Below are 25,275 nucleotides of genomic sequence, written 5' to 3'. Positions count from 1 at the left end.
TTCCCCGGTTTTTACAAAATTATTGTTGGACATTCAGACCTTCTTGCAGCCGAAAACCTCCGCTCCCTCTTTTGATCATACATTGTCGGGCATTCGCACCTTCTCTTACCCGCTTTTTACAAACCAGGGTCGGACTTTCACACATTTTAGTAGCCAAACAACTCCGCTCCCGCTATTGATTGTGTACAGTCGGGTATTTTCACCTTTTCTTACCCGCTTTTTACCAACTATGGTCAGACATTCATAACTTCTTACAGTGGAACACCTCCACTCCCTCTTTTGATGGTGTATGTTCGGGCATTCGAACCTTTTCTTACCCGCTTTTTACAAACTATGGTCGGACATTAAAACCTTCTTGTAGCCGAACACATCCACTCCTGCTTTTGATGATGTATGGTTGGGCATTCGTACCTTTTCTTACCCATTTTGCAGTAATTATGGGTGGACATTCACACCTTTTTGCATTTTAACACCTCCTCTCCCGCTTATGATCATGTGCGGTTTGATATTCGAAAATTCTCTTCCATGTTTTCTAGCAATTATTGATGGACATTCAGACCTTCTTGCAGCTGAACACCTCCGCTCCAGCTGTTGATGGTGTATAGTCGGGCTTTCGAGCCTTTTCTTCCCCGATTTTTACAAATTATGGATGGACATTCAGACCTTCTTTCAGCTGAAAACCTCCGCTCCCTCTTTTGATCATACATTGTCGGGCATTCGCACCTTTTCTTACCTGCTTTTTCAATTCATGGTCGGACTTTGACACCTTTTAGTAGCGGAACAACTCTGCTCCCGCTATTGATTGTGTACAATAGGGTATTTTAACCTTTTCTTACCCGCTTTTTGCCAATTACTGTTGGACATTCCCACCTTCTTACAGCGGAACACCTCCGCTCCCTCCTTTGATGGTGTATGTTCGGGCATTCGAACCTTTTCTTACCCGCTTTTTACAAACTATGGTCAGACATTCAAACCTTCTTGTAGCCGAACACATCCACTCCTGCTTTTGATGATGGGTATTCAAACCTACTTGTTGCCCGCTTTTCATTAATTATGGGTGGACAAACACACCTTGTCGCAGCCAAACACCTCCGCTCCCTGTTAGGATCATGTATGGTTGGGCATTCGTACCTTTTCTTACCCATTTTGCAGTAATTATGGGTGGACATTCACACCTTCTTGCATTTGAACACCTCCTCTCCCGCTTATGATCATGTGCGGTTTGATATTCGAAAATTCTCTTCCATGTTTTCTAGCAATTATTGATGGACATTCAGACCTTCTTGCAGCTGAACACCTCCGCTCCAGCTGTTGATGGTGTATAGTCGGGCTTTCAAGCCTTTTCTTCCCAGATTTTTACAAAATATGGATGGACATTCAGACCTTGTTTCAGCCGAAAACCTCCGCTCCCTCTTTTGATCATACATTGTCGGGCATTCGCACCTTTTCTTACCCGCTTTTTACAAACCATGGTCGGACTTTCACACCTTTTAGTAGCGGAACAACTCTGCTCCCGCTATTGATTGTGTACAATCGGGTATTTTAAGCTTTTCTTACCTGCTTTTTGCCAACTATGGTCGGACATTCACACCTTCTTACAGCGGAACACCTCCGCTCCCTCCTTTGATGGTGTATGTTCGGGCATTCGAACCTTTTCTTACCCGCTTTTTACAAACTATGGTCAGACATTCACACCTTCTTGCAGCCGAACACTTCCGCTCTACCTTTTAGTGTTCTATGGGGTATTCACACCTTTTTTTTCACCGCATTTTATAGATTATGGTTGTAAATTCTCACCCACTCTTATCCGAAGACCTCTCCTCCTGCTTTGGTTAATATATAGTTGGGCATTCGAACCTTTTCTTACCCGCTTTTTACAAATTATGGTCGAACATTCACACCTACTTGCAGCCGAACACCTCCGCTCCCGCTTTTGATGGTGTATAGTCGGGCTTTCGAGCCTTTTCTTCCCCGGTTTTTACAAATTATGGTTGGACATTCAGACCTTGCAGCCGAAAACCTCCGCTCCCTCTTTTGATCATACATTGTCAGGCATTCGCACCTACTTGCAGCCGAATACTTCCGCTCCACCTTTTAGTGATGTATGGTTGGCATTTGCACCTTTTCTTACCCTTTCTTACCCTACTGATTGCTTAAGATTAAGTTGTTTTTTCTCAAACTACAACATTTTTTTAATTGTTGAAACTTGATTTGAAGTGGATAAATAAGGAGGACAAACAGTTTTGAGTCAGGCTGATAGAAGGAATTAATTTTATAGCAAAATCTGTATTTCGTCATATGTCGAGAGATGCTTATTGCTGAAGAAGTACAAAGTACAACGTTGTTTATCGTTGAAACTTGATTAGACATGAATAAATATGAAGGACAAAGCAGTCTTAACTTGGTTAGAGTTAAGGTTTTATAGGAGAATCCGAATTCGTGCATAACTCGTAAAATAGAGCTTATTTTCGGATTCCTGAAGAATGAGTCTGGTTCTTTCTCATAATACAAAGTTTGTTGTTTATTGTTGAAACTTCATCAGAAGTGAAGAAATAAATGAATGCCTATCAACAAATGTGGGATCTAAACTCTAGTGCTTCCTCTAAAATAATTTCCTTTCTCAATTCAGAAATGTGTGTGTGTAAGTTACAACACCCGTGACACCAAAACGGCTTTCTTTTCTCTCTTTTCTCTACACTCTGCACTGTGAGAACACACACCAAATCAGAAAGGCTTTTTTCTCTCTTTTCTACATTATGGACTGTGGGGACACAAAACCGCTCTCTCTTTTTTTTTTTGATTGTGTGCCAGGGCGTTGTCTCACGTATTAGATTATGCTTAAGATACGAATGGGTTTATCAGTCACATCAGAATCCATACATACTGATCCTCCCGTAATAAAATGGTCGGATCTTATCAAACACACTTTGTTTCTTGTGACAATCAAGTCAGCGAAACAGCGTATACACGTCAAGACACTGAATCAAGTTTGCCACAAGAACTCATAAGTTTGGCAGTATTGCTCTGCCGTCAGCAATCATACACCCATTTTATTTTCGTGAGACATGTGCAGGCACCTGTTCATCTACTGTTCTATCACTATGAATTAGTTTATCTATTATCAATAAGGATACTTCTACAACTACTATCAAAGTATGTCCAGACTTCTTATGTTGTCAGTTGCTATATATGAATAAGTGGGTAGCTACTGACAAGCATTAAGCATGTCACTCAGCCCAAACATATAACATTTCAGGACACACCACACAGTTAACAACCACCGTGAAGTGTCAAAGCCCAAACATGTAACATTCAACAGGACACTTACACAACACATTCAAATCAAACAGTCAGACAACATACAAGAACATATACCCCAGCCGGCATTGCTCCCTGCCAATTTTCCTACAGCTCACTATGTGTGTGCACACCTTTATTCACAAACTCTTCAACTTATACTCTTTTACCGAAGCTGCTACAGCTCGATTGGCCGAATACCGAATAATCCTAATTCGGTGAATTTGACATCTGCCTTACATGTAACAGATTAGCGGTTTAGCAGTTTTAATTTAGTTTGAGTGAAGGAATTCATTTTATAGCAAAATCCGAAATCGTGAAGAACTCATGAAAGTAAGCTTATTCTCGGATTCCTGAAACTTTAGATTTGCTATTTCTTTTACTGCAAAGTACAACGTTGTTTTTTTTGTTTAAATCTTTCAAGACATGGTAAATATGAAGGACAAAGCAGTTTTAACATAGTTTGAGTGAAGGAATTCATTTTATTGATAAAATCCCAAGAGTCTGCTGAGAAAAGAGAGTGAATGCGAAGTAGACTTTAACACGGCTCTGGGAGCGAGCCGAGTGCGGGCTAACCGGGAGAATTGCTTGAAAGAAACGCGACACCGAATGAGCGGTCAGAACAAAGCCTCAATACGGTTTTCCCGTGGTGTTTTTGTTGCTGCCTTGTCTTTTGCACAGAGTAAAAGACAAGGCAGCCATCGAATAGGGCCCGATTGTTCCTACTTGGTCAGCCGAGGAGCAAGGGGGGGGGGGGGGGGGGGGGGGGGAGCAAGCGTTTCAACCAAGCAAAGCTCACCATGGGGAAGGTGGCTATGCCAACTAGCCTGATGCCCTGCTCCCGCAGTGACGGATAATCGTACTCTGGTTTCTCTTCATAACGTACAAGTCTTTCACCTTTTACTAAAGACTTCTGTGGAGAGCAGCACTAATGAGTTGTTTCTATTTTTGGCAGGCTTTACCTTTGCGGGTGAAGCCCTTTCTGTCTGTGCAAAAGAAATCTTGTTACTGTGCAGAGTGACTTCTCTGAGTAGAGTCGCCTTACTTGTTGCGACTGTGCCGATGTTCGAAGCTGGAGTGCAAAGTTGTTGCTTGAATGGTGCTTGCTGGAGCGTGCGGGAGTGCAAAGTTATACCATTTAAAAGGGCTGAAGAGTGCTCAGTGCAGCGGGTGGGCGGAGGTGCAAAGTGACACTCTGGCCACCTATGGCCATAAAAAGAACAGGGGTGTTAGCGGACAAGTGCGCATTGTGCCAGGAAGGGCCCTCGGACGTGAACCAGTGGACAGTTGTCGCTTCTCGGCCTTTTGGCTAAGATCAAGTGTAGTATCTGTTCTTATCAGTTTAATATCTGATATGTCCTCTATACGAGGACTACATATTAAATGGATTTTTAGCAATAGGAGTTGAAAAAGTAGCTTGCTCCGTTCACTCCAAGCATTGACCCCGTACTGCAGTGCCGCTGGGAACGGTGCGCTCTTCTCTACTCTTGTGAAAAAGCAAACAGCGGTGCAGGATGCAAGTTTCAGGGAGCCCAAGATGAAACTTTCTTTTAGTCTGCTGAGAAAAGAGAGTGAATGCGATGTAGACTTTAACCCGGCTATGGGAGCGAGCCGAGTGTCGGCTAACCGGGAGAATTGCTTGAAAGAAACGCCATACCAAATGAGCGGTCAGAACAAAGCCTCAATACGGTGTTCCCGTTGTGTTTTTGTTGCTGCCGCTGTTTGCTTTTTCACAAGAGCGCACCTGTTGAGGGGGGCTCTGGGGGGGCCTGGGTGATGGTGGGTCTCAGGCCCGGGCTGCTGCGACTGGTGTGACCGGGTGGTTTGTTTGTTTGTTTTTTGTTGTTGTTTGTTTGTTTTTTGTAGAGGTCCTCCGGAGTGGGGTTGGGTTGAGTGGGGTGGGGCGGGATGGGTACCTTCTGGGGGTACAGTAGCTCCCAGAATATGGTCGCTGCAGGCCCCGAGCCTGGTGGACATCAGGCCCTCCTGTCCTGTGTTGGCTCCCTGGTAGCGGGGATGCCTATTGCAGCCAGTCCCTGGCTGCCCCCAGTGTATATCCCCATTCTCCCTTCTGGCTCCTGTACACAGCACACACTCACACATGAAGGGTTTTGGGGGCGTGTGTGTTCGGTGGGGTGTAGTGGACTCTGCAGTAGTTGCACTCTGCAGTTCCCACCCCTGTTTTAATTACACCTTAGACATTACTACTTATCAAACACACTCACACACACACATTAGGTCTTGGGGGGTGGTTACACTGAGTGGCATCTGGTGGGCGGGGCTCTTTGGGTATGTAGGCTGCCCAGAGGGCCACGCTCCCAGTTCTACAAGTTTGGCTGCCCCTCAATTTTAATTGCTCACTATTAGAAAATATTGAAGAGCCAGAAGGGTGAGGGGAGGGGTCTTCTTCGCACACCCCTGCTTCCTGGTTGCTGCTCGGGGCGGGAGGGGCCAGGAGGATTAATTAATTGTTCTGCTGGTTTGGGGTCTGAGGTGGCTGGGGGGCTGCTGGCCCCCTGGTGTGCCCGCTGCACTACACCCCAGCGGAGTCGAGGGAGGGAGGACGTGTGGATGTATGGGACATGAAAGTGTGTGTGGTAATGATTGGGCCTGGATCTTGGACTTGCTGTCGCCTGGCCTGCCTGTGCTTCTCCCGATGGGGGGGGCGGCGTGGCCTCTCTCCGCTGCTCGCGACTTCACCCACCTGTGGGCACGTCTTGACTCCCAGGGCACTTGGCCAGGGGTGCTGGGGCAGGCGCTGACCCACTGTGTGGCTGTCTGGGGCGCTTGGCCCTCCTGGGTATTGGGTGGGGCCTCTGTCGGGGGGTTTGGGGGCGCTCGGGCTCCTGGGGCCCGGATCCAGTGCACGGCCCATGTCTGGGCGGCTGGGGCCTGGCGACGTCGGTGGGCTGTTGCCCCTGGCTCCCGGAGGGCCTCTGCCCTATGCTTATGGGGGCTCTTTCCGGGGGCTTCCTCTGCAGTCTTCTGGGTGGATGCGTGGTTGCCCCTGCGGTGGGCTTCCTGGGTTCTGTGCTCTGTGGGGGCTGCTGGTGGCCTGGGTCTTGTGGCCCTCTCTGCCTGCTTCTGATTGCTTGGGGGGGCTGTGGATTGTGGCCCTGTACGCTTATACACTCATAACTAAGCACGGTTATCATGTAGGTCCTGTGCCATGGGTGTTGCATGTTCTCACACACACACAACCACATTCATTAGTCCAGTAGTATGGTCGCTAAGCAGTTGATGTATTATCATGTCGTCTCAGGTCATCTATATCCACAGCTGTGTTGTATGCGATGTATGTTCTGTTTTTCTCTTCTTTCCTCTTCTTCTTTCCTTGTCCCCCGGTCCGGTTCAGTTCTATTACATGTCATATATTGTAAACAGAAATAAATAAATGGGCATCAAGGGGAGCTTTACATTTATAAAACTTCCCTTGGCAAAGCAAATCTGTTTGGCATCAAAGGTATTCAGACTACAATTCTGCTGCCATAATGCTGAACACGATAAGGGGAAAAAAAAAAAAAGTAAAGAAGACAGTTCTGCCGAAAGCCAGGGACTAGACCTGTTCTAAGTTCTGTACTTTTTAAAAGGGAGCCAACACAGGACAGGAGGGCCTGATGTCCACCAGGCTCGGGGCCTGCAGCGACCATATTCTGGGAGCTACTGTACCCCCAGAAGGTACCCATCCCGCCCCACCCCACTCAACCCAACCCCACTCCGGAGGACCTCTACAAAAAACAAACAAACAACAACAAAAAACATACAAACAAACCACCCGGTCACACCAGTCGCAGCAGCCCGGGCCTGAGACCCACCATCACCCAGGCCCCCCCAGGCCCCCCCTCAACAGGTGCGCTCTTGTGAAAAAGCAAACAGCGGCAGCAACAAAAACACAACGGGAACACCGTATTGAGGCTTTGTTCTGACCGCTCATTTGGTATGGCGTTTCTTTCAAGCAATTCTCCCGGTTAGCCCGCACTCGACTCGCTCCCAGAGCCGTGTTAAAGTCTACTTCGCATTCACTCTCTTTTCTCAGCAGACTAAAAGAAAGTTTCATCTTGGGCTCCCTGAAACTTGCATCCTGCACCGCTGTTTGCTTTTTCACAAGAGTAGAGAAGAGCGCACCGTTCCCAGCGGCACTGCAGTACGGGGTCAATGCTTGGAGTGAACGGAGCAAGCTACTTTTTCAACTCCTATTGCTAAAAATCCATTTAATATGTAGTCCTCGTATAGAGGACATATCAGATATTAAACTGATAAGAACAGATACTACACTTGATCTTAGCCAAAAGGCCGAGAAGCGACAACTGTCCACTGGTTCACGTCCGAGGGCCCTTCCTGGCACAATGCGCACTTGTCCGCTAACACCCCTGTTCTTTTTATGGCCATAGGTGGCCAGAGTGTCACTTTGCACCTCCGCCCACCTGCTGCACTGAGCACTCTTCAGCCCTTTTAAATGGTATAACTTTGCACTCCCGCACGCTCCAGCAAGCACCATTCAAGCAACAACTTTGCACTCCAGCTTCGAACATCGGCACAGTCGCAACAAGTAAGGCGACTCTACTCAGAGAAGTCACTCTGCACAGTAACAAGATTTCTTTTGCACAGACAGAAAGGGCTTCACCCGCAAAGGTAAAGCCTGCCAAAAATAGAAACAACTCATTAGTGCTGCTCTCCACAGAAGTCTTTAGTAAAAGGCGAAAGACTTGTACGTTATGAAGAGAAACCAGAGTACGATTATCCGTCACTGCGGGAGCAGGGCATCAGGCTAGTTGGCATAGCCACCTTCCCCATGGTGAGCTTTGCTTGGTTGAGACGCTTGCCCCCCCCCCCCCCCTTGCTCCTCGGCTGACCAAGTAGGAACAATCGGGCCCTATTCGATGGCTGCCTTGTCTTTTACTCTGTGCAAAAGACAAGGCAGCAACAAAAACACCACGGGAAAACCGTATTGAGGCTTTGTTCTGACCGCTCATTCGGTGTCGCGTTTCTTTCAAGCAATTCTCCCGGTTAGCCCGCACTCGGCTCGCTCCCAGAGCCGTGTTAAAGTCTACTTCGCATTCACTCTCTTTTCTCAGCAGACTTTTGGGATTTTATCAATAAAATGAATTCCTTCACTCAAACTATGTTAAAACTGCTTTGTCCTTCATATTTACCATGTCTTGAAAGATTTAAACAAAAAAACCAACGTTGTACTTTGCAGTAAAAGAAATAGCAAATCTAAAGTTTCAGGAATCCGAGAATAAGCTTACTTTCATGAGTTCTTCACGATTTCGGATTTTGCTATAAAATGAATTCCTTCACTCAAACTAAATTAAAACTGCTAAACCGCTAATCTGTTACATGTAAGGCAGATGTCAAATTCACCGAATTAGGATTATTCGGTATTCGGCCAATCGAGCTGTAGCAGCTTCGGTAAAAGAGTATAAGTTGAAGAGTTTGTGAATAAAGGTGTGCGCACACATGGTGAGCTGTAGGAAAATAGGCAGGGAGCAATGCCGACTGGGGTATATGTTCTTGTATGTTGTCTGACTGTTTGATTTGAATGTGTTGTGTAAGTGTCCTGTTGAATGTTACATGTCTGGGCTTTGACACGCTTCACTGTGGTTGTTAACTGTGTGGTGTGTCCTGAAATGTTATATGTTTGGGCTGTGTGACATGCTTAATGCTTCTCAGTAGCTACCCACTTATTCATATATAGCAACTGACAACGTAAGAAGTCCGGACATACTTTGATAGAGTAGTTGTAGAAGTATCCTTATTGATAATAGATAAACTAATTCATAGTGATAGAACAGTAGATGAACAGGTGCCTGCACATGTCTCACGAAAATAAAATTGATGTATGATTGCTGACGGCAGAGCAATACTGCCAAACTTATGAGTTCTTGTGGCAAACTTGATTCAGTGTCTTGACGTGTATACGCTGTTTCGCTGACTTGATTGTCACAAGAAACAAAGTGTGTTTGATAAGATCCGACCATTTTATTACGGGAGGATCAGTATGTATGGATTCTGATGTGACTGATAAAACCCATTCGTATCTTAAGCACAATCTAATACGTGAGACAACGCCCTGGCACACGATAAAAAAAAAAAGAGAGAGCGGTTTGGTGTCCCCACAGTCCATAATGTAGAAAAGAGAGAAAAAAGCCTTTCTGATTTGGTGTGTGTGCTCACAGTGCAGAGTGTAGAGAAAAGAAAGCCGTTTTGGTGTCACGGGTGTTGTGACTTACACACACACATTTCTAAATTGAGAAAGGAAATTATTTTAGAGGAAGCACTAGAGTTTAGATCCAACATTTGTTGATAGGCATTCATTTATTTCTTCACTTCTGATAAAAATGATAAGACTGACCTAAAGAATTGGAGGCCCATCACACTTTTAAACTTTGACTGTAAACTTTTTAGCAAGGTTTTAACGACACGGATGTCCTCTGTTTTAGAGGAGGTAATTCACCCAGACCAGGCTTGTGCCATCTCAGAGAGACAACTCACCGACAGCCTCGTACTGATTCGAGACATCATTGATTACGCTAGAGACAGAAACACCCGGCTTGTCATCTTAAATTTAGACTTTGAAAAAGCTTTTGATCGGGTGTCGCATCAATATCTCTTTCAGGTGTTGCAGCAATCGAATAGGGCCCGATTGTTCCTACTTGGTGAGATTTGCTTGGTTGAGACGCTTGCTCCCCCCCCTTGCTCCTCGGCTGACCAAGTAGGAACAATCGGGCCCTATTCGATGGCTGCCTTGTCTTTTACTCTGTGCAAAAGACAAGGCAGCCACAAACACCACGGGAACACCGTATTGAGGCTTTGTTCTGACCACTCATTCGGTGTCACGTTTCTTTCAAGCAATTCTCCCGGTTAGCCCACACTCGGCTCGCTTCCAGAGCTGTGTTAAAGTCTACTTCGCATTCACTCTCTTTTCTCAGCAGATTAAAAGAAAGTTTCATCTTGGTCTCCCTGAAACTTCCATCCTGCACCGCTGTTTGCTTTTTCACAAGAGCAGAGAAGAGCGCACCGTTCCCAGCGGCACTGCAGTACTGGGTCGATGCTTGGAGTGAACGGAGCAAGCTTCTTTTTCAACTCCTATTCTTAAAAATCCATTTAATATGTAGTCCTCGTATAGAGGACACATTAAACTGATAAGAACAGATACTACACTTGATCTTAGCCAAAAGGCCGAGAAGCGATAACTGTCCACTGTTTCAGGTCCGAGGGCCCTTGCTGGCACAATGCGCACTTGTAGCAGTGTTCTTTTTATGGCCATAGGTGGCCAGAGTGTCACGTTGCACCTCCGCCCACCCGCTGCACTGAGCACTCTTCAGCCCTTTTAAATGGTATAACTTTGCACTCCCGCATGCTCCAGCAAGCACCATTCAAGCAACAACTTTGCACTCCAGCTTCGAACATCGGCAAAATCGCAACAAGTAAGGCGACTCTACTCAGAGAAGTCACTCTGCACAGTAACAAGATTTCTTTTGCACAGACAGAAAGGGCTTCACCCGCAAAGGTAAAGCCTGCCAAAAATAGAAACAACTCATTAGTGCTGCTCTCCACGAAAGTCTTTAGTAAAAGGCGAAAGACTTGTATGTTATGAAGAGAAACCAGAGTACGATTATCCGTCACTGCGGGAGCAGGGCATCAGGCTAGTTGCCATAGCCACCTTCCCCATGGTGAGCGTTGCTTGGTTGAAACGCTTGCCCCTGTGCAATCGACAAGGCAGCAACAAAAACACCACGGGAACACCGTATTGAGGCTTTGTTCTGACCGCTCATTCGGTGTCGCGTTTCTTTCAAGCAATTCTCCCGGTTAGCCCACACTCGGCTCGCTCCCAGAGCCGTGTTAAAGTCTACTTCGCATTCACTCTCTTTTCTCAGCAGACTCTTGGGATTTTATCTATAAAATGAATTCCTTCACTCAAACTATGTTAAAACTGCTTTGTCCTTCATATTTACCATGTCTAGAAAGATTTAAACAAAAAAAAAACAACGTTGTACTTTGCAGTAAAAGAAAGAGCAAATCTAAAGTTTCAGGAATCCGAGAATAAGCTTACTTTCATGAGTTCTTCACGATTTCGGATTTTGCTATAAAATGAATTCCTTCACTCAAACTAAATTAAAACTGCTAAACCGCTAATCTGTTACATGTAAGGCAGATGTCAAATTCACCGAAATAGGATCTAAGGGTATTCGGCCAATCGAGCTGTAGCAGCTTTGGTAAAAGAGTATAAGTTGAAGAGTTTGTGAATAAAGGTGTGCGCACACATAGTGAGCTGTAGGAAAATAGGCAGGGAGCAATGCCGGCTGGGGTATATGTTCTTGTATGTTGTCTGACTGTTTGATTAGAATGTCTTGTGTAAGTGTCCTGTTGAATGTTACATATTTGGGCTTTGACACTTCACGGTGGTTGTTAACTGTGTGGTGTGTCCTGAAATGTTATATGTTTGGGCTGTGTGACATGCTTAATGCTTGTCAGTAGCTACCCACTTATTCATATATAGCAACTGACAACATAAGAAGTCTGGACATACTTTGATAGTAGTTGTAGAAGTATCCTTATTGATAATAGATAAACTAATTCATAGTGATAGAACAGTAGATGAACAGGTGCCTGCACATGTCTCACGAAAATAAAATGGGTGTATGATTGCTGACGGCAGAGCAATACTGCCAAACTTATGAGTTCTTGTGGCAAACTTGATTCAGTGTCTTGACGTGTATACGCTGTTTCGCTGACTTGATTGTCACAAGAAACAAAGTGTGTTTGATAAGATCCGACCATTTTATTACGGGAGGATCAGTATGTATGGATTCTGATGTGACTGATAAACCCATTCGTATCGTAAGCATAATCTAATACGTGAGACAACGCCCTGGCACACAATCAAAAAAAAAAAGAGAGATCGGTTTTGTGTCCCCACAGTCCATAATGTAGAAAAGAGAGAAAAAAGCCTTTCTGATTTGGTGTGTGTTCTCACAGTGCAGAGTGTAGAGAAAAGAGAGAAAAGAAAGCCGTTTTGGTGTCACGGGTGTTGTAACTTACACACACACATTTCTGAATTGAGAAAGGAAATTATTTTAGAGGAAGCACTAGAGTTTAGATCCCACATTTGTTGATAGGCATTCATTTATTTCTTCACTTCTGATGAAGTTTCAACAATAAACAACAAACTTTGTATTATGAGAAAGAACCAGACTCATTCTTCAGGAATCCGAAAATAAGCTCTATTTTACGAGTTATGCACGAATTCGGATTCTCCTATAAAACCTTAACTCTAACCAAGTTAAGACTGCTTTGTCCTTCATATTTATTCATGTCTAATCAAGTTTCAACGATAAACAACGTTGTACTTTGTACTTCTTCAGCAATAAGCATCTCTCGACATATGACGAAATACAGATTTTGCTATAAAATTAATTCCTTCTATCAGCCTGACTCAAAACTGTTTGTCCTCCTTATTTATCCACTTCAAATCAAGTTTCAACAATTAAAAAAATGTTGTAGTTTGAGAAAAAACAACTTAATCTTAAGCAATCAGTAGGGTAAGAAAGGGTAAGAAAAGGTGCAAATGCCAACCATACATCACTAAAAGGTGGAGCGGAAGTATTCGGCTGCAAGTAGGTGCGAATGCCTGACAATGTATGATCAAAAGAGGGAGCGGAGGTTTTCGGCTGCAAGGTCTGAATGTCCAAACATAATTTGTAAAAACCGGGGAAGAAAAGGCTCGAAAGCCCGACTATACACCATCAAAAGCGGGAGCGGAGGTGTTCGGCTGCAAGTAGGTGTGAATGTTCGACCATAATTTGTAAAAAGCGGGTAAGAAAAGGTTCGAATGCCCGACTATATATTAACCAAAGCAGGAGGAGAGGTCTTCGGATAAGAGTGGGTGAGAATTTACAACCATAATCTATAAAATGCGGTGAAAAAAAAGGTGTGAATACCCCATAGAACACTAAAAGGTAGAGCGGAAGTGTTCGGCTGCAAGAAGGTGTGAATGTCTGACCATAGTTTGTAAAAAGCGGGTAAGAAAAGGTTCGAATGCCCGAACATACACCATCAAAAGAGGGAGCGGAGGTGTTCCGCTGTAAGACGGTGTGAATGTCCGATCATAGTTGGTAAAAAGCGGGTAAGAAAAGGTTAAAATACCCGACTGTACACAATCAAAAGAGGGAGCGGAGTTGTTCAGCTAAGAGAAGGTGTGAAAGTCCGACCATGGTTTGTAAAAAGCGGGTAAGAAAAGGTTCGTATGCCCGAATATACACTATCAAAACCGGAAGCGTAGGTGTTCGGCTGCAAGAAGGTGTGAACGTCCGACCAAGGTTTGTAAAAAAGCAGTTAAGAAAAGGTTCGAATATCTAACCAAACATAATCAAAAGCGGGAGCAGAGCTGTTCGACTGCAAGTAGGTGTGAATGTCAGAGAATAATTTGCAAAAAGCTGATGAAAAAGGGTGAGAAATCCCAACTATACACCATCAAATGCGGCAGCGGAGTTGTTCGGCTGTGAGTAGGTGTGATTCTCCAACCAATGCCGGTCCATACATCATCAAAAGCGGGAGAGGTGGTGTTCGGCTGCAAGTAGGTGTGAATGTCCATTAATAATTGCTTTAAAACATGAAAGAAAATTTTCGAATATCAAACCTTACATGATCAAAAGCGGGAGCAGAGGTGTTCCGCTGTAAGACGGTGTGAATGTCCGACCATAGTTGGTAAAAAGCGGGTAAGAAAAGGTTAAAATACCCGACTGTACACAATCAATAGCGGGAGCGGAGTTGTTCGGCTACAAGAAGGTGTGAAAGTCACACCATGGTTTGTAAAAATCGGGAAGAAAAGGCTCGAAAGCCCGACTATACACCATCAAAAAGAAGGTTTGAATGTCCATCAATAATTGCTTTAAAATAAGAAAGTAAATTTTCGAATATCAAACCGTACATGATCATAAGCGGGAGAGGAGGTGTTCCGCTGTAAGACGGTGTGAATGTCCATTAATAATTGCTTTAAAACATGAAAGAAAATTTTCGAATATCAAACCTTACATGATCATTAGCGGGAGAGGAGGTGTTCAGCTGCAAGAAGATGTGAATATCCACCCATAATTACTGAAAAATGGGTAGGAAAAGATGCGAATGTCCAACCATAAATCATCAAAAGCAGGAGTGGAGTTGTTCAGCTACAAGAAGGTATGAAAGTCCAACCATGGTTTGTAAAAAGCGGGTAAGAGAAGGTTCGAATACCTGAATATATACCATCAAAAGCGGAAGCGGGGGTGTTCGGCTGCAAGAAGGTGTGAAAGTCCGACCAAAGTTTGTAAAAAGCAGTTAAGAAAAGGTTTGAATATCCAACCGAACATAATCAAAAGCGGGAGCAGAGCTGTTCGACTGCAAGTAGGTGTGAATGTCAGATCATAATTGCTGAAAAATGTGATAGAAAAGACTAGAATGCCGGACAATACATCATCAAAAGCGGGAGAGGTGGTTTTTCGGCTGCAAGTAGGTGTGAATGTCCAGCCATAATTACTCACAAACGGGGGAAGAAAAGGTAGTATTTCCAGACCACACATGATCAAAACAGGGAATGGAGGTGGTTCAGCTGCAAGGTGTGAATGTCTGACTAAAGTTTGTAAAAACCGTGTAAGACAAGGGGCGAATGCCCGACAATGTATGATCAAAAGAGGGAGCGGAGGTTTTCGGCTGCAAGGTCTGAATGTCCAACCATAATTTGTAAAAATCGGGGAAGAAAAGGCTCGAAAGCCCGACTATACACCATCAAAAGCGGGAGCAGAGGTGTTCAGGTGCAAGAAGGTCTGAATGTCCGACCAATAATTACTGAAAAATGGGTAAGAAAAGGTGCGAATGCCAAATCACACATCATCAAAAGCAGGAGCGGATGTGTTCGGCTACAAGAAGGTTTGAATGTCCAACCATAGTAAGTAATAGGTGGGTAAGAAAAGGCTCGAATGCCCGACTATACACCATCAAAAGCGGAAGCGGAGGTGTTCGGCTGCAAGACGGTGTGAACGTCCGACCAAAGTTTGTAAAAAGCATTAAGAAAATGTTCGAATATCCAACCAAACATAATCAAAAGCGGGAGCAGAGCTGTTCGACTGCAAGTAGGTGTGAATATCAGATCATAATTTGCAAAAAGCTGATGAGAAAGGGTGAGAATGCCCGACTATACACTATCAAATGTGGGAGCGGAGGTGTTCGTCTGTGAGTAGGTGTGAATGTCCGACCATAATTGCTGAAAAATGTGTTAGAAAAGGTAAGAATGCCGGACCATATATCATCAAAAGCGGGAGAGGTTGTGTTTGGCTGCAAGAAGGTGTGAATGTCCAGCCATAATTACTCACAAACGGGTAAGAAAAGGTACTATTGCCAGACCATATATGATCAAAACAGGGAGTGGAGGTGGTTCAGCTGCAAGAAGGTTTGAATGTCCGACTAAAGTTTGTAAAAAGCGGGTAAGACAAGGTGTGAATGCCCGACAATGTATGATCAAAAGAGGAGCGGAGGTTTTCGGCTGCAAGAAGGTCTGAATGTCCACCCATAATTACTGAAAAATGGGTAAGAAAAGGTGCGAAAGCCCAACCGCACATGATCATAAGTGGATGAGAAGGTGTTCGACTGCAAGTAGGTGTGAATGTAAGATCATAATTTGTAAAAAGCGGGTAAGAAAAGGTAAGAATGCCCAACCATAAATTATCAAAAGCGGCAGCAGAGTTTCGGCTGGTATTTATCAATGTCTAGATAGATTTCAACAAAAAACAACGTTGTACTTTGCAGTAAAAGAAAGAGCAAATCAAAAGTTTTAGGAATCCGAGAATAAGCTTATTTTCATGAGTTCTGCACGATTTCGGATTTTATGTATAAAATGAATTCATTCACTCAAACCAAGTTAAAACTGCTTTTTCCTTCATATTTATCAATGTCTAGATCGACTTCAACAAAGAACAACATTGTATTTTGCAGTAGAAGAAAGAGCAAAACTGAAGGATCAGGAATCCGAGAATAAGCTTCTTTTCATACGTTCTGCATGATTTGGGATTTTATGTATAAAATGAATTCCTTCACTCAAACTAAGTTAACACTGCTTTGTCCTTCATATGTACCCATTTCTACATATATTTCAAGCATAAACTTCCTCATACTACCCTGAATGAGAAAGAACCACACTTGTGATTAAGCCATACGCCCCTTTTGAGGAGTTCTGCATGATTTGGGATTTTATCTATAAAATCAATTCCTTCACTCAAACTATGTTAAAACGGCTTTTGCCTTCATATTTATCAATGTCTCGATAGATTTAAACAAAAAAAAAACAACGTTGTACTTTGCAGTAAAAGAAAGAGCCAATCAAAAGTTTTAGGAATCCGAGAATAAGCTTATTTTCATGAGTTCTGCACGATTTCGGATTTTATGTATAAAATGAATTCATTCACTCAAACCAAGTTAAAACTGCTTTTTCCTTCATATTTATCAATGTCTCAATATATTTAAGCAAAAAAACAACGTTGTACTTTGCAATAAAAGAAAGAGCAAATCAAAAGTTTTAGGAATCCGAGAATAAGCTTATTTTCATGAGTTCTGCACGATTTCGGATTTTATGTATAAAATGAATTCATTCACTCAAACCAAGTTAAAACTGCTTTTTCCTTCATATTTATCAATGTCTAGATCGACTTCAACAAAGAACAACATTGTATTTTGCAGTAGAAGAAAGAGCAAAACTGAAGGATCAGGAATCCGAGAATAAGCTTATTTTCTTATGGGCAAGTGGGAACTGCTTTGTCCTTCATATTTATCAATGTGTATTTGGATTTCAACTTCTTCTACTGCATCTTCTTCACACCTTCTTGTAGCCGAACACTTCCGCTCCCGCTATTGATTGTGTACAGTCGGGTATTTTAACCTTTTCTTACCCGCTTTTTACCAACTATGGTCGGACATTCACACCGTCTTACAGCGGAACACCTCCGCTCCCGCTTTTTATGGTGTATAGTCGGGCATTCGAACCTTTTCTTACCCGCTATTTACAAACTATGGTAGGACATTCAAACCTTCGTGTATCCGAAAACCTCCGCTCTCTCTTTTGATCATACATTTTCGGACATTCGCACCTTTTCATACCCGCTTTTTACAAACCATGGTCGGACTGTCACACCTTCTTGTAGCCAAACACATCCGCTCCCGCTATTGATTGTGTACAGTCGGGTATTTTAACCTTTTCTTACCCTTATGATCATGTGCGGTTTGAGTTTCGAAAAGTTTCTTTCATGTTTTCTAGCAATTATTGATGGACATGTAGACCTTCTTGCAGCTGAACACCTCCGCTCCCGCTTTTGATCATACATTGTCAGGCATTCGCACTTTGTCTTACCCACTTTTTACAAACTTTAGTCGAACAGTCACACCATTTTGCAGCCGAACACCATCTCTACCGCTTTTGATGATGTATGGTCCAGCATTCTTACCTTTTCTAACACATTCTTCAGCAATTATGGTCGGACATTCACACCTACTCAGAGCCGAACACCTCCGCTCCCGCATTTGATGGTCTATAGTCGGGCATTCTACAGCGGAAAAGACTCATTCTTATGTTTGGTTAGATATTCGAACCTTTTCTTAACTGCTTTTTACAAACTTTGGTCGGACGTTCACAATATCTTGCAGCCGAACACCTCCGCTTCCGCTTTTGATGGTGTATATTCGGGCATACGAACCTTTTCTTACCCGCTTTTTACAAACCAAGGTCGGACTTTCACACCTTCTCTTAGCTGAACAACTCCGCTCCCTCATTTGATTGTGTACAGTCGGGTAATTTAACCTTTTCTTACCCGCTTTTTACCATCTATGGTCGGACATTCACACCGTCTTACAGCGGAACACCTCCGTTCCCTCTTTTGATGATGTATGGTTAGGCATTCGCACCTTTTCTTACCCATTTTTCAGTAATTATGGGTAGACATTCACACCTTCTTGCAGCTGAACACCTCCTCTCCTGCTTATGATCATGTGCAGTTTGATATTCGAAAATTTTCTTTCATGTTTTCTAGCAATTATTGATGGACATTCAGACCGTCTTGAAGCTGAACACCTCCGCTCCCACTTTTGATGGTGTATAGTCGGGCTTTCGAGCCTTTTCTTCCCCGGTTTTTACAAATTATGGTTGGACATTCAGACCTTCTTGCAGCCGAAAACCTCCGCTCCCTCTTTTGATCATACATTGTCGGGCATTCGCACCTTTTCTTACCTGCTTTTTCAATTCATGGTCGGACTTTGACACCTTTTAGTAGCGGAACAACTCTGCTCCCGCTATTGATTGTGTACAATAGGGTATTTTAACCTTTTCTTACCCGCTTTTTGCCAATTACTGTTGGACATTCCCACCTTCTTACAGCGGAACACCTCCGCTCCCTCCTTTGATGGTGTATGTTCGGGCATTCGAACCTTTTCTTACCCGCTTTTTACAAACTATGGTCAGACATTCAAACCTTCTTGTAGCCGAACACATCCACTCCTGCTTTTGATGATGGGTATTCAAACCTACTTGTTGCCCGCTTTTCATTAATTATGGGTGGACAAACACACCTTGTCGCAGCCAAACACCTCCGCTCCCTGTTAGGATCATGTATGGTTGGGCATTCGTACCTTTTCTTACCCATTTTGCAGTAATTATGGGTGGACATTCACACCTTCTTGCATTTGAACACCTCCTCTCCCGCTTATGATCATGTGCGGTTTGATATTCGAAAATTCTCTTCCATGTTTTCTAGCAATTATTGATGGACATTCAGACCTTCTTGCAGCTGAACACCTCCGCTCCAGCTGTTGATGGTGTATAGTCGGGCTTTCGAGCCTTTTCTTCCCAGATTTTTACAAAATATGGATGGACATTCAGACCTTGTTTCAGCCGAAAACCTCCGCTCCCTCTTTTGATCATACATTGTCGGGCATTCGCACCTTTTCTTACCCGCTTTTTACAAACCATGGTCGGACTTTCACACCTTTTAGTAGCGGAACAACTCTGCTCCCGCTATTGATTGTGTACAATCGGGTATTTTAACCTTTTCTTACCTGCTTTTTGCCAACTATGGTCGGACATTCACACCTTCTTACAGCGGAACACCTCCGCTCCCTCCTTTGATGGTGTATGTTCGGGCATTCGAACCTTTTCTTACCCGCTTTTTACAAACTATGGTCAGACATTCACACCTTCTTGCAGCCGAACACTTCCGCTCTACCTTTTAGTGTTCTATGGGGTATTCACACCTTTTTTTTCACCGCATTTTATAGATTATGGTTGTAAATTCTCACCCACTCTTATCCGAAGACCTCTCCTCCTGCTTTGGTTAATATATAGTCGGGCATTCGAACCTTTTCTTACCCGCTTTTTACAAATTATGGTCGAACATTCACACCTACTTGCAGCCGAACACCTCCGCTCCCGCTTTTGATGGTGTATAGTCGGGCTTTCGAGCCTTTTCTTCCCCGGTTTTTACAAATTATGGTTGGACATTCAGACCTTGCAGCCGAAAACCTCCGCTCCCTCTTTTGATCATACATTGTCAGGCATTCGCACCTACTTGCAGCCGAATACTTCCGCTCCACCTTTTAGTGATGTATGGTTGGCATTTGCACCTTTTCTTACCCTTTCTTACCCTACTGATTGCTTAAGATTAAGTTGTTTTTTCTCAAACTACAACATTTTTTTAATTGTTGAAACTTGATTTGAAGTGGATAAATAAGGAGGACAAACAGTTTTGAGTCAGGCTGATAGAAGGAATTAATTTTATAGCAAAATCTGTATTTCGTCATATGTCGAGAGATGCTTATTGCTGAAGAAGTACAAAGTACAACGTTGTTTATCGTTGAAACTTGATTAGACATGAATAAATATGAAGGACAAAGCAGTCTTAACTTGGTTAGAGTTAAGGTTTTATAGGAGAATCCGAATTCGTGCATAACTCGTAAAATAGAGCTTATTTTCGGATTCCTGAAGAATGAGTCTGGTTCTTTCTCATAATACAAAGTTTGTTGTTTATTGTTGAAACTTCATCAGAAGTGAAGAAATAAATGAATGCCTATCAACAAATGTGGGATCTAAACTCTAGTGCTTCCTCTAAAATAATTTCCTTTCTCAATTCAGAAATGTGTGTGTGTAAGTTACAACACCCGTGACACCAAAACGGCTTTCTTTTCTCTCTTTTCTCTACACTCTGCACTGTGAGAACACACACCAAATCAGAAAGGCTTTTTTCTCTCTTTTCTACATTATGGACTGTGGGGACACAAAACCGCTCTCTCTTTTTTTTTTTGATTGTGTGCCAGGGCGTTGTCTCACGTATTAGATTATGCTTACGATACGAATGGGTTTATCAGTCACATCAGAATCCATACATACTGATCCTCCCGTAATAAAATGGTCGGATCTTATCAAACACACTTTGTTTCTTGTGACAATCAAGTCAGCGAAACAGCGTATACACGTCAAGACACTGAATCAAGTTTGCCACAAGAACTCATAAGTTTGGCAGTATTGCTCTGCCGTCAGCAATCATACACCCATTTTATTTTCGTGAGACATGTGCAGGCACCTGTTCATCTACTGTTCTATCACTATGAATTAGTTTATCTATTATCAATAAGGATACTTCTACAACTACTATCAAAGTATGTCCCGACTTCTTATGTTGTCAGTTGCTATATATGAATAAGTGGGTAGCTACTGACAAGCATTAAGCATGTCACACAGCCCAAACATATAACATTTCAGGACACACCACACAGTTAACAACCACCGTGAAGTGTCAAAGCCCAAACATGTAACATTCAACAGGACACTTACACAACACATTCAAATCAAACAGTCAGACAACATACAAGAACATATACCCCAGCCGGCATTGCTCCCTGCCTATTTTCCTACAGCTCACTATGTGTGCGCACACCTTTATTCACAAACTCTTCAACTTATACTCTTTTACCGAAGCTGCTACAGCTCGATTGGCCGAATACCGAATAATCCTAATTCGGTGAATTTGACATCTGCCTTACATGTAACAGATTAGCGGTTTAGCAGTTTTAATTTAGTTTGAGTGAAGGAATTCATTTTATAGCAAAATCCGAAATCGTGAAGAACTCATGAAAGTAAGCTTATTCTCGGATTCCTGAAACTTTAGATTTGCTATTTCTTTTACTGCAAAGTACAACGTTGGTTTTTTTGTTTAAATCTTTCAAGACATGGTAAATATGAAGGACAAAGCAGTTTTAACATAGTTTGAGTGAAGGAATTCATTTTATTGATAAAATCCCAAGAGTCTGCTGAGAAAAGAGAGTGAATGCGAAGTAGACTTTAACACGGCTCTGGGAGCGAGCCGAGTGCGGGCTAACCGGGAGAATTGCTTGAAAGAAACGCGACACCGAATGAGCGGTCAGAACAAAGCCTCAATACGGTTTTCCCGTGGTGTTTTTGTTGCTGCCTTGTCTTTTGCACAGAGTAAAAGACAAGGCAGCCATCAAATAGGGCCCGATTGTTCCTACTTGGTCAGCCGAGGAGCAAGGGGGGGGGGGGGGGGAGCAAGCGTTTCAACCAAGCAAAGCTCACCATGGGGAAGGTGGCTATGCCAACTAGCCTGATGCCCTGCTCCCGCAGTGACGGATAATCGTACTCTGGTTTCTCTTCATAACGTACAAGTCTTTCACCTTTTGCTAAAGACTTCTGTGGAGAGCAGCACTAATGAGTTGTTTCTATTTTTGGCAGGCTTTACCTTTGCGGGTGAAGCCCTTTCTGTCTGTGCAAAAGAAATCTTGTTACTGTGCAGAGTGACTTCTCTGAGTAGAGTCGCCTTACTTGTTGCGACTGTGCCGATGTTCGAAGCTGGAGTGCAAAGTTGTTGCTTGAATGGTGCTTGCTGGAGCGTGCGGGAGTGCAAAGTTATACCATTTAAAAGGGCTGAAGAGTGCTCAGTGCAGCGGGTGGGCGGAGGTGCAAAGTGACACTCTGGCCACCTATGGCCATAAAAAGAACAGGGGTGTTAGCGGACAAGTGCGCATTGTGCCAGGAAGGGCCCTCGGACGTGAACCATTGGACAGTTGTCGCTTCTCGACCTTTTGGCTAAGATCAAGTGTAGTATCTGTTCTTATCAGTTTAATATCTGATATGTCCTCTATACGAGGACTACATATTAAATGGATTTTTAGCAATAGGAGTTGAAAAAGTAGCTTGCTCCGTTCACTCCAAGCATTGACCCCGTACTGCAGTGCCGCTGGGAACGGTGCGCTCTTCTCTACTCTTGTGAAAAAGCAAACAGCGGTGCAGGATGCAAGTTTCAGGGAGCCCAAGATGAAACTTTCTTTTAGTCTGCTGAGAAAAGAGAGTGAATGCGATGTAGACTTTAACCCGGCTATGGGAGCGAGCCGAGTGTCGGCTAACCGGGAGAATTGCTTGAAAGAAACGCCATACCAAATGAGCGGTCAGAACAAAGCCTCAATACGGTGTTCCCGTTGTGTTTTTGTTGCTGTTTGATTTGAATGTGTTGTGTAAGTGTCCTGTTGAATGTTACATGTTTGGGCTTTGACACGCTTCACTGTGGTTGTTAACTGTGTGGTGTGTCCTGAAATGTTATATGTTTGGGCTGTGTGACATGCTTAATGCTTCTCAGTAGCTACCCACTTATTCATATATAGCAACTGACAACGTAAGAAGTCCGGACATACTTTGATAGAGTAGTTGTAGAAGTATCCTTATTGATAATAGATAAACTAATTCATAGTGATAGAACAGTAGATGAACAGGTGCCTGCACATGTCTCACGAAAATAAAATTGATGTATGATTGCTGACGGCAGAGCAATACTGCCAAACTTATGAGTTCTTGTGGCAAACTTGATTCAGTGTCTTGACGTGTATACGCTGTTTCGCTGACTTGATTGTCACAAGAAACAAAGTGTGTTTGATAAGATCCGACCATTTTATTACGGGAGGATCAGTATGTATGGATTCTGATGTGACTGATAAAACCCATTCGTATCTTAAGCACAATCTAATACGTGAGACAACGCCCTGGCACACGATAAAAAAAAAAAGAGAGAGCGGTTTTGTGTCCCCACAGTCCATAATGTAGAAAAGAGAGAAAAAAGCCTTTCTGATTTGGTGTGTGTGCTCACAGTGCAGAGTGTAGAGAAAAGAAAGCCGTTTTGGTGTCACGGGTGTTGTGACTTACACACACACATTTCTAAATTGAGAAAGGAAATTATTTTAGAGGAAGCACTAGAGTTTAGATCCAACATTTGTTGATAGGCATTCATTTATTTCTTCACTTTTGATAAAAATGATAAGACTGACCTAAAGAATTGGAGGCCCATCACACTTTTAAACTTTGACTGTAAACTTTTTAGCAAGGTTTTAACGACACGGATGTCCTCTGTTTTAGAGGAGGTAATTCACCCAGACCAGGCTTGTGCCATCTCAGAGAGACAACTCACCGACAGCCTCGTACTGATTCGAGACATCATTGATTACGCTAGAGACAGAAACACCCGGCTTGTCATCTTAAATTTAGACTTTGAAAAAGCTTTTGATCGGGTCTCGCATCAATATCTCTTTCAGGTGTTGCAGCAATCGAATAGGGCCCGATTGTTCCTACTTGGTGGGATTTGCTTGGTTGAGACGCTTGCTCCCCCCCCTTGCTCCTCGGCTGACCAAGTAGGAACAATCGGGCCCTATTCGATGGCTGCCTTGTCTTTTACTCTGTGCAAAAGACAAGGCAGCCACAAACACCACGGGAACACCGTATTGAGGCTTTGTTCTGACCACTCATTCGGTGTCGCGTTTCTTTCAAGCAATTCTCCCGGTTAGCCCACACTCGGCTCGCTTCCAGAGCTGTGTTAAAGTCTACTTCGCATTCACTCTCTTTTCTCAGCAGATTAAAAGAAAGTTTCATCTTGGGCTCCCTGAAACTTCCATCCTGCACCGCTGTTTGCTTTTTCACAAGAGCAGAGAAGAGCGCACCGTTCCCAACGGCACTGCAGTACTGGGTCGATGCTTGGAGTGAACGGAGCAAGCTTCTTTTTCAACTCCTATTCTTAAAAATCCATTTAATATGTAGTCCTCGTATAGAGGACACATTAAACTGATAAGAACAGATACTACACTTGATCTTAGCCAAAAGGCCGAGAAGCGATAACTGTCCACTGTTTCAGGTCCGAGGGCCCTTGCTGGCACAATGCGCACTTGTAGCAGTGTTCTTTTTATGGCCATAGGTGGCCAGAGTGTCACGTTGCACCTCCGCCCACCCGCTGCACTGAGCACTCTTCAGCCCTTTTAAATGGTATAACTTTGCACTCCCGCATGCTCCAGCAAGCACCATTCAAGCAACAACTTTGCACTCCAGCTTCGAACATCGGCACAATCGCAACAAGTAAGGCGACTCTACTCAGAGAAGTCACTCTGCACAGTAACAAGATTTCTTTTGCACAGACAGAAAGGGCTTCACCCGCAAAGGTAAAGCCTGCCAAAAATAGAAACAACTCATTAGTGCTGCTCTCCACGAAAGTCTTTAGTAAAAGGCGAAAGACTTGTATGTTATGAAGAGAAACCAGAGTACGATTATCCGTCACTGCGGGAGCAGGGCATCAGGCTAGTTGCCATAGCCACCTTCCCCATGGTGAGCGTTGCTTGGTTGAAACGCTTGCCCCTGTGCAATCGACAAGGCAGCAACAAAAACACCACGGGAACACCGTATTGAGGCTTTGTTCTGACCGCTCATTCGGTGTCGCGTTTCTTTCAAGCAATTCTCCCGGTTAGCCCACACTCGGCTCGCTCCCAGAGCCGTGTTAAAGTCTACTTCGCATTCACTCTCTTTTCTCAGCAGACTCTTGGGATTTTATCTATAAAATGAATTCCTTCACTCAAACTATGTTAAAACTGCTTTGTCCTTCATATTTACCATGTCTAGAAAGATTTAAACAAAAAAAAACA

The 25,275-nt window shown here is 43.6% G+C and overlaps 10 non-coding genes across 10 annotated transcripts; 4 read left to right on the top strand and 6 right to left on the bottom strand.

Moving 5' to 3' along the window:
* Positions 1-4,156: 4,156 nt before the first annotated feature.
* LOC140286341 (U5 spliceosomal RNA) lies at positions 4,157-4,270 on the top strand. Its single transcript, XR_011911178.1, has one exon. It is a non-coding gene; the product is annotated as a U5 spliceosomal RNA (small nuclear RNA).
* A 316-nt stretch (positions 4,271-4,586) lies between these two features.
* On the top strand, positions 4,587-4,777 carry LOC140286302 (U2 spliceosomal RNA). Its single transcript, XR_011911142.1, has one exon. It is a non-coding gene; the product is annotated as a U2 spliceosomal RNA (small nuclear RNA).
* A 2,634-nt stretch (positions 4,778-7,411) lies between these two features.
* On the bottom strand, positions 7,412-7,602 carry LOC140286301 (U2 spliceosomal RNA). The gene has a single exon (XR_011911141.1). It is a non-coding gene; the product is annotated as a U2 spliceosomal RNA (small nuclear RNA).
* A 316-nt stretch (positions 7,603-7,918) lies between these two features.
* On the bottom strand, positions 7,919-8,032 carry LOC140286329 (U5 spliceosomal RNA). The gene has a single exon (XR_011911167.1). It is a non-coding gene; the product is annotated as a U5 spliceosomal RNA (small nuclear RNA).
* Positions 8,033-10,307: 2,275 nt separating this feature from the next.
* Positions 10,308-10,491, bottom strand: LOC140286311 (U2 spliceosomal RNA). Its single transcript, XR_011911150.1, has one exon. It is a non-coding gene; the product is annotated as a U2 spliceosomal RNA (small nuclear RNA).
* A 308-nt stretch (positions 10,492-10,799) lies between these two features.
* LOC140286337 (U5 spliceosomal RNA) lies at positions 10,800-10,913 on the bottom strand. Its single transcript, XR_011911174.1, has one exon. It is a non-coding gene; the product is annotated as a U5 spliceosomal RNA (small nuclear RNA).
* An 11,048-nt stretch (positions 10,914-21,961) lies between these two features.
* LOC140286346 (U5 spliceosomal RNA) lies at positions 21,962-22,075 on the top strand. Its single transcript, XR_011911182.1, has one exon. It is a non-coding gene; the product is annotated as a U5 spliceosomal RNA (small nuclear RNA).
* A 316-nt stretch (positions 22,076-22,391) lies between these two features.
* LOC140286306 (U2 spliceosomal RNA) lies at positions 22,392-22,582 on the top strand. The gene has a single exon (XR_011911146.1). It is a non-coding gene; the product is annotated as a U2 spliceosomal RNA (small nuclear RNA).
* Positions 22,583-24,295: 1,713 nt separating this feature from the next.
* On the bottom strand, positions 24,296-24,479 carry LOC140286315 (U2 spliceosomal RNA). The gene has a single exon (XR_011911154.1). It is a non-coding gene; the product is annotated as a U2 spliceosomal RNA (small nuclear RNA).
* A 308-nt stretch (positions 24,480-24,787) lies between these two features.
* LOC140286336 (U5 spliceosomal RNA) lies at positions 24,788-24,901 on the bottom strand. The gene has a single exon (XR_011911173.1). It is a non-coding gene; the product is annotated as a U5 spliceosomal RNA (small nuclear RNA).
* Positions 24,902-25,275: the final 374 nt, after the last annotated feature.

Source organism: Leuresthes tenuis, unplaced genomic scaffold, assembly GCF_036924035.1.
Source record: "Leuresthes tenuis unplaced genomic scaffold, fLeuTen1.0.hap1 SCAF_83, whole genome shotgun sequence".
Lineage (NCBI taxonomy): Eukaryota > Metazoa > Chordata > Actinopteri > Atheriniformes > Atherinopsidae > Leuresthes > Leuresthes tenuis.
Note: the sequence above shows the minus strand (reverse complement) of the source record. Positions and strands in the feature narration are given on the sequence as shown.